This window comes from Salvelinus sp. IW2-2015, unplaced genomic scaffold (assembly GCF_002910315.2).
Source record: "Salvelinus sp. IW2-2015 unplaced genomic scaffold, ASM291031v2 Un_scaffold5341, whole genome shotgun sequence".
NCBI classification, from domain to species: domain Eukaryota; kingdom Metazoa; phylum Chordata; class Actinopteri; order Salmoniformes; family Salmonidae; genus Salvelinus; species Salvelinus sp. IW2-2015.
This window is the reverse complement of record NW_019946606.1, coordinates 1-9,298: the sequence shown is the minus strand read 5'-3', so window position 1 is coordinate 9,298 and position 9,298 is coordinate 1. Positions and strand designations below refer to the sequence as shown.

Below are 9,298 nucleotides of genomic sequence, written 5' to 3'. Positions count from 1 at the left end.
GTGCAGGAGAAGGGAGAGGAGAGAGAGAGAGGAGAAGCTGAGAGGAGAGGAGAGGAGAGGAGAGGATGAGAGGAGAGAGAGGAGAGGAGAGCGAGAGAGAGGAGAGTGAGAGGAGAGGGAGGAGGGGGAGGAGAGGAGAGGAGAGGAGAGGGACTGTACCTGGAGTGAGAGGAGAGGAGAGGAGAGGAGAGGAGAGGAGAGGAGAGGAGAGGAGAGGAGAGGAGAGCGAGAGGAGAGGAGAGGAGAGAGGAGAGGAGAGGAGAGGAGAGAGAGGAGCAGGAGAGAGACTGTACCTGGAGGGGGAGAGGTGTGAATGTGACGAATCTCAACTCAGGTCCCCAATGCTTCCCTCTGTCACGTGACCAGTCATGATCGCTGACGCATATCCTGCGGCAGGTACAGTTTCCCATGATCCTCTCCTTCGCAGCCATCCTTGGGGTGTCCCCCCTCACCCCCACAACCCCTGCATTAGTAACCTCCCCCCAGGCCCCATACAGAGGGTTGTCTGCGATCCCGCGTCTGTTGAGGCTCGTTTAATGTACGTCAACCCCAGGATCTCAGGGATCCATCAGATCTCCAGAGTCCAAAGTGTTTATCATCACTGTTATTGGAGGAGGCGTTGGAGGAGGAGGGGTGTTACAGCTGGAGTGCTGATGTCTTTTCTCCCTGTACAGAGGAGAGGAGAGAGGAGAGAGAGGAGGAGAGAGGAGAGAGAGAAGAGAGAGAGAGAGAGAGAGAGAGTTAGAGAAGGAGAGAGGCGTTGGAGGAGAGGAGGAGAGGAGAGGAAAGGAGAGAGAGAGAGGAGGAGCAGAGAGCGTTAGAGAGGAGGAAGAGAGAAGGGAGAGAGAGAGAAGGAGAGGAGGAGAGGAGAGAGAGGAGAGAAGGAGAGGAGGAGAGGAGAGAGGAGATAGAGCGAGAGAGCGAGAAGGAGGAGGAGAGAGGAGGGAGAGAGAGCGTTAAAGAGGAGGAGAGAGAGAGGGAGAGGAGGAGAGGAGAGAAGGAGAGGAGAGAGAAGAAAGGAGGAGAGGAGGAGGAAGGAGAGGAGGAGAGAGAAGCGAGAAGGGAGGAGGAGAGAGGAGGAAGAGAGCGTTAGAGAGGCAGGAGAGAAGGAGAGGAGAGAGAGGAGAGAGAGATGAAGAGAGAAGAGAGAGAGAGAGAGAGAGGAGAGAGAGAGAGAGAAGAGACGAGAGAGAGACGAGAGAGAAGAAGAGAGAGAGAGGGAGAGGGAAGAGGAGAGGAGAGGAAGTGGAAGAGAGGAGAGAGAGGAGAGGGAAGAGAGAGGAGAGGGAGGAGCAGGAGGAGGAGAGAGAGAGAGTTAGAGAGATGGAGAGAGAGAGGACTGAGTAGAGAGGGGGTACACACCCAATGGCAGATCCAAGATGGCGTAAGCAGTGCAGACGTTGTTTCTCGTTTTCTTGTGTCATTTCGTTCTTTTTTAGTATATTTCAATATATTTTCAATCTATTGATCCATTTTTAAATTAAAATACCTTCCGGCAACCCGCCTCACCCAATGTGATACGGATCTGTAATCAGAAGTAGCCAGCTAAATAACTACTACTGTTAGCCACTGCTAGCGGCCTTTACCTTTAGCACAGACACAGATGCAATTAGGAAAATACTCGCCACCTGCCAGTCTGCACAGCGCGTTTAAAACCCTGAGCATACCGGACTGTTTTCTCCACTACAACACCGGATTCTGCCGTAAGCCCTGGACACTACTCCTGATCATCACAGCTAGCTAGCTGCTACCCAGTGGCCCAGCCCCAAAGCTAGCCTTGAGCCAGGCCCATCTCCCGACCTGCTCAGTGGATCAGTTTGTTTGTTTATCTGTCGGCCCCAGCCTCAAACTCAAGCCGTGTGTGTATGTAACTGACCCTCTCTTGCTCATTCATCGCCATTTTACCTGTTGTTGTTGTCTTAGCTGATTAGCTGTTGTTGTCTTACCCGTTGTTGTCTTAGCTAGCTCTCCCAATCAACACCTGTGATTGCTTTATGCCTCGCTTTATGTCTCTCTCAAATGTCAATATGCCTTGTATACTGTTGTTTAGGATAGTTAGCATTGTTTTTAGTTCACTGCGGAGACCCTAGTCCCACTCAACATGCCTCAGACACCTCTTTTGTCCCATCTCCCACACATGCGGTGACCTCACCCAGCATAACTAGCGTGTCCAGAGATGCAACCTCTCTTATTGTCACTCAATGTCTGGGTTTACTCCACTGTACCTGCACCCCACCATACCCCTGTCTGTACATTATGCCCTGAATCTATCCTACCACGCCCAGAAATCTGCTCCTTTCATTCTCTGTCCCCAATGCACTAGACGACCAGTTTTAATAGCCTTTAGCCGTACCCTAATCCTATTCCTCCTCTGTTCCTCGGGTGATGTGGAGGTAAACCCAGGCCCTGCGTGTCCCCAGGCGCTCTCATTTGTTGACTTCTGTAACATGTTAACATCAGAAGCCTCCTCCCTAAGTTTGTTTTACTCACTAATTGGCACACTCCGCCAACCCTGATGTCCTTGCCGTGTTTGAATCCTGGCTGAATTCTGAGATTTCCATCCCCAACTACAACATTTTCCGTCAAGATAGAATTGCCAAAGGGGGAGGAGTTGCAATCTATTGCAGAGATAGCCTTCAAAGTTATGTCATATTTTCCAGGTCTGTACCCAAACAATTCGAGCTTCTAATTATTTTTTTTTATCTCTCCATAAATAAGTCTCTCACTGTTGCCGCCTGTTATAGACCCCCCTCAGCTCCCAGCTGTGCCTTGGACACCATATGTGAATTGATTGCACCCCCATCTATCTTCAGAGTTCGTTCTGTTAGGTGATCTAAACTGGGATATGCTTAACTTATTTGGGGTAGGGGGCAGTATTTTCACGTCCGGATGAAAAGTGTGCCCAGATGTCTGTGAGTATAACAGAACTCATATGGCAGGCAAAAACCTGAGAAAGAATCCAACCAGGAAGTGGGAAATCTGAGGTTTGTAGTTTTTCAACTCTTTGCTTATCCAAGATACAGTGGAAATGGGGTCATATTGCACTTCTTAAGGCTTCCACTAGATGTCAACAGTCTTTAGAACCTTGTTTGAGGCTTCTACTGTGAAGTGGGGGCGAATGAGAGGGGATTGAGTAAGGTCTCTCCCAGAGTGCCATGAGCTGACCACGCGCGTTCACGTAAGAGTTAGCTTGAGTTCCATCGCATTTCTGAAGACAAAGGAATTCTCCGGTTGGAACATTATTGACGATTTATGTTAAAAACATACTAAAGATTGATTCCATACATCGTTTGACATGTTTCTAAGGACTGTAACGGAACTTTTGGACTTTCGTCTGGACCTAATGATCGCGCCTCATGAATTTGGATTACTGGGCTAAACGTGCGAACAAAAAGGAGGTATTTGGACATAAATGATGGACTTCATCGAACAAAACAAACATTTATTGTGGAACTGGGTTTCCTGGGAGTGCATTCTGATGAAGATCATAAAAGGTAAGTTAATATTTATAATGGTATTTCTAGCTTCTGTTGATTCCACAACATGGCGGATATCTGTATGGCTTGATTTTGTGTCTGAGCGCTGTACTCAGATTTTTGCATGGTGCGCTTTTTCTGTAAAGTTTTTTTGAAATCTGACACAGCAGTTGCATTAAGGAGAAGTTGATCTAAAATTCCATGCATAACACTTGTATCTTTTAGCAATGTTTATTATGAGTATTTCTGTAAATTGATGTGGCTCTCTGCAAAATCACCGGATGTTTTGGAACTACTGAACATAACGCGCCAATGTAAACTGAGATTTTTGGATATAAATATGAACTTTATCGAACAAAACATACATGTATTGTGTAACATGAAGTCCTATGAGTGTCATCTGATGAAGATCATCAAAGGTTAGTGATTAATTTTATCCTCTATTTTGCTTTTTGTGACTCCTCTCTTTGCTGGAAAAAATGGCTGTGTTTTTTTGACTAGGTACTGACCCTAACATAATCGCATGGTGTGCTTTCGTCGTAAAGCCTTTTTGAAATCGGACCCTGTGGTGGGATTAACAACAAGTGTTTCTTTAATGGTGTATAATCATGTATGTTTTGAGGAATTTTAATTATGAGATTTCTGTTGTTTGATTTGGCGCCCTGCACTTTCACTGGATGTTGGTAAGGGTGGACGTTAGCGTCTCACGTACCCTAGAGAGGTCAACACCCCGGCAGTCCTACAATCTAAGCTAGATGCCCTCAATCTCACAAATCATCAAGGAACCCACCAGGTACAACCCTAAATCCGTAACACGGGCACCCTCATAGATATTATCCAGACCAACTTGCCCTCCAAATACACCTCTGCTGTTTTCAATCAGGATCTCAGCGATCACTGCCTCATTGCCTGCATCTGCTATGGGTCCACGGTCAAACGACCACCCCTCATCACTGTCAAACGCTCCCTAAAACACTTCTGCAAGCAGGCCTTTCTAATCGACCTGGCCCGGGTATCCTGGAAGGATATTGACCTCATCCCGTCAGTCAAGGATGCCTGGTCGTTCTTTAAAAGTAGTTTCCTCACCATCTTAAATAAGCAGGAACCATTTAAAAAAAAATAGAACTAAGAACAGATATAGCCCTTGGTTCACTCCAGACCTGACTGCCCTCGACCAGCACAAAAACATCCTGTGGCAGACTGCACAAGCATCGAATAGTCCCCGCGATATGCAACTTTTTCAGGAAAGTCAGGAACCAATACACACAGACAGTTAGGAAAGCAAAGGCTAGCTTTTTCAAACAGAAATTTGCATCTTGTAGCTATAACTCCAAAAGGTTTTGGGACACTGTAAAGTCCATGGAGAATAAGAGCACGTCCTCCCAGCTGCCCACTGCACTGAAACTAGGTAACACGGTCACCACCGATAAATCCACTATAATTGAGAATTTCAATAAGCATTTCTCTATGGCTGGCCATGCTTTCCTCCTGGCTACCCCTACCCCGGACCAACAGCTACGCACCCCCCGCAGCTACTTGCCCGAGACTCCCCCACTTCTCCTTCACCCAAATCCAGACAGCTGATGTTCTGAAAGAGCTGCAAAACCTGGACCCGTACAAATCAGCCGGGCTAGACAATCTGGACCCTCTCTTTCTAAAATTATCTGCCGCCATTGTTGCAACCCCTATTACCAGTCTGTTCAAACTCTCTTTCGTATCGTCTGAGATTCCCAAAGATTGGAAAGCTTCTGCGGTCATCCCCCTCTTCAAAGGGGGTGACACTCTAGACCCAAACTGTTACAGATCTATACCCATCCTGCCCTGCCTCTCTAAAGTCTTCGAAAGCCAAGTTAACAAACAGATTACTGACCACTTCGAATCCCACCGCTGTGCAATCCGTTTTCCGAGCTGGTCACAGGTGCACCTCAGCCACGCTCAAAGTACTAAACGATATCATAACCGCCATCGATAAGAGACATTACTGTGCAGCCGTCTTCATRGACCTGGCCAAGGCTTTCGACTCTGTCAATCACTGCATTCTTATCGGCAGACTCAACAGCCTTGGTTTCTCAAATGACTGCCTCGCCTGTTTCACCAACTGCTTCTCAGATAGAGTTCATTGTGTCAAATCGGAGGGCCTGTTGTCCGGACCTCTGGCAGTCTCTATGGAGGTAGCACAGGGTTCAATTCTCGGGCTGACTCTTTTCTCTGTATGTATCAATGATTTCGCTCTTGCTGCAGGTGATTCCTTAAACCACCTCTACGCAGAAGACACCATTCTGTATACATCTGGCCCTTCTTTGGACACTGTGTTAACAAACCTCCAAACGAGCTTCGATGACATACAACTCTCCTTCCGGGGCCTCCAACTGCTCTTAAACGCTAGTAAAACTAAATGCATGCTTTTCAACCGATCGCTGCCTGCACCCACCCGCCCGACTGGCATCACTACTCTGGACGGTTCTGACTTAGAATATGTGGACAACTACAAATACCTAGTGTGGAAGGACCACCAGAAGGGCAGGCTGGGCTCACGGATAATAGCCCAACAAGGCATGTGATACAAGGCAATTAAGAACAGCTGACGGTACTAATGACATATTCTCTTTCCCCAGCAGATAAGGGGGAAGACAAACTATCTCTGGAGGAGACCAAGAGAGAGGAGCAAGAAGATCCATTAAGACGGTGACAAATCTGTAATTGTTGTTATAGTTTAAAGATAATCGTCTTGTGTTCCTGTGTCATCTAAAGAAGAAGGTGAAGAAGGTGTATGTTGTTCCTTGGGAGATTCTCATTGATTGTGTTTATATTGATAGAAATCCCTCAATAGAGAACTGTGCTCAATCAAGAAAACCTACTCCTGACTCGTTTATTCCACCTTTCCACTTTAGTGACCCCAAATTACTTGGTCTGCTCACACTAGGTGTCTAGCTAGACTGTAAACTCTCCTTCCAGACTCATATTAAACATCTCCAATCCAAAATTAAATCTAGAATTGGCTTCCTATTTCGCAACAAAGCATCCTTCACTCACGCTGCCAAACATACCCTCGTAAAACTGACTATCCTACCGATCCTCGACTTTGGCGATGTCATTTACAAAATAACCTCCAACACTCTACTCAGCAAACTGGATGCAGTCTATCACAGTGCCATCCGTTTTGTCTCCAAAGCCCCATATACTACCCACCACTCTCTACCAACCAGACACCCTCCTCTTCTACCAACCAGGACTACCCTCCTCTCTACCAACCAGACACCCTTCCCTCTCTACCAACCAGACACCTCCTCCTCATCTACCAACAGACCCTCCTCTACCAACCAGACACCTCCCCTCTCTTACCAACCAACACCCTCCTCTCTACCAACCAGACACCCTCCTCCTACCCAACCAGAACCCTCACACTCATCTACCAAACCAGACACCCTCCTCTCTAACCAACACAGACACCCTCCTTCTACACCAACCAGACACCCTCTCTTACCAACCAGACACCTTCCCCTCTCTACCAACCCAGACACCCTCCTCCTCTTACCAACCAGACACCCTCCTCTCTACCAACAGACACCACCCTCTCCACCAACCAGGACACCCTTCCTCCTCTACCAACCAGACCCCTCCTCTCTACCAACCAAGACACCCTCCTCTCTACCAAACCAGAACACCCTCCTCCTTACCAACCAGACACCCTCTCCTACCAACCAGACACCCTCCTCTCTACCAACAGACACCCTCCTCTCTACCAACCAGACACCCTCCTCTCTCTACCAACCAGAACCCTCCTCTCTACCAACCAGACCACCCTCCTTCCAACTCTACCAACCAGACACCTCCTCTCCCTTACCAAACCAGACACCCTCCTCTCCCACCAACAGACACCCTCCTCTCTACCAACCAGACCAACCTCCTCTCTAACAAACCACACCACCCTCCTCTCTACCAACCAGACACCACCTCCTCCTCTGACCGCAACCAGACCCTCCTCCTCCAACCAGACACCCTCCTCCGTCTACCCAACCAGGCACCCTCCTCTCTACCAACCAGACACCCTCCTCTCACCAAACCCAGACACCCTCCTCTCTTACCAACCAGAACACCCTCCCTCTACCAACCAGACACCCTCCCTTTCTACAACCAGACCACCCTCCTCTCTCACCAACCAGACCACCCTCCTCTCTACCAACCAGACACCCTCCTACTCTAACCAACCAGACACCCCCTCCTCTCTACCACCAGACACCCTCCTCTCCACCACCAGACACCCTCCTCTCTACCAACCAGACACCCTCCCCTATCGACCAACCAGACACCCTCCTCTCTACCAACAAACCCTCCTTCTCCACCAACCAGACACCCCTCCTCTCTACCAACCAGACACCCTCCTCTCCACCAACCAGACACCCTCCTCTCTACCAACCAGACCCCTGCTCCCTCTACGCAACAGACACCCTCCTCTCTACCAACCAAACACCCATCCCTCATCACCAACCAGACACCCTCCTCCTTCTACCAACAGACACCCTCCTTCCTCACCAACCAGTACAACCCTCCTCCTCTACCAACCAGACACCCTCCTCTCTACCAACCAGACACCCTCCTCTCTACCAACCAGACACCCTCCTCTCCACCAACCAGACACCCTCCTCTCTACCAACCAGACACCCTCCTCTCCACCAACCAGACACCCTCCTCTCTACCAACCAGACACCCAGAGATGTGACAACCCCAGCCTTTGACACCCCCATAGCCACAGCCCACACCCAGTCACTTACCCCCCGGTTCTGCTTGTTGGGCGACTCCTTGCCCCCATCTCTTTGTTTCCGAGAGTTGAGGATCTTGGTGGATGGGATGTGCCACTTGGCCTCTGTAGAGAGGGGGAGGAAGAGAAGAGGGGTGAGATGAGATGAATGTGTCCTACAGGGTTACCACAGGCACAGTAGAGGTCATCTAGAGGTCATCTAATGTGGAGGTAGGAGACAGACAGTAGAGGTCATCTAGAGGTCATCTAATGTAGAGGTAGGAGTAAATAGGGAGCAGTGAATCACCTGCCGACCGTGTACTCTCAAGGGTGGGCTCTCTGAGGGTGTCCCTGTACCCCTCTCTGTCTCCCCCCTGTAGCTCTCTGGAGCACTCATGGAGGACCGAGGACGGACACCTGGAAAGGGATGGAGGTGAGGATGAGTTGGTCAATTATTCTACAGAGTGAGCTAACTAACATTCAGTCAGGGATGGAGCGGTGAGGAGGGCTATTGACTGAGCTAGCATAGTGGGAGAGGTAAATAATGGACAATAGAGAGAGCTAGCTGCTAGCATACAGTCAGCAGTAAGGTAAGGATGGGCTAGCATACAGCTAGCTGCTAGCATACTGTCAGCAGTAAGGTAAGGATGGGCTNAGCTGCTAGCATACTGTCAGCAGTAAGGTAAGGATGGGCTAGCATACAGCTAACTGCTAGCATACAGTCAGCAGCAAGGTAAGGATGGGCTAGCATACTGTCAGCAGTAAGGTAAGGATGGGCTAGCATACAGCTAGCTGCTAGCATACTGTCAGCAGTAAGGTACGGATGGGCTAACATACAGCTAGCTGCTAGCATACAGTCAGCAGTAAGGTAAGGATGGGCTAGCATACAGCTAGCTGCTAGCATACAGTCAGCAGTAAGGTAAGGATGGGCTAGAATACAGTCAGCAGTAAGGTAAGGATGGGCTAGAATACAGTCAGCAGTAAGGTAAGGATGGGCTAGTATACTGTCAGCAGTAAGGTAAGGATGGGCTAGCATTCAGCTAACTGCTAGCATACTGTCAGCAGTAAGGTAAGGATGGGCTAG

General features: G+C 48.9%; 1 long non-coding RNA gene across 1 annotated transcript; it reads right to left on the bottom strand.

Annotated features, from left to right (window-relative positions):
- Positions 1-298: 298 nt before the first annotated feature.
- Positions 299-8,626, bottom strand: LOC139026635 (uncharacterized). The gene is made up of 3 exons (XR_011478492.1): positions 8,522-8,626; positions 8,249-8,340; positions 299-666 (listed from the first exon to the last, which is right to left on the bottom strand). It is a non-coding gene; the product is annotated as an uncharacterized lncRNA (long non-coding RNA).
- Between the last annotated feature and the right edge of the window lie 672 nt (positions 8,627-9,298).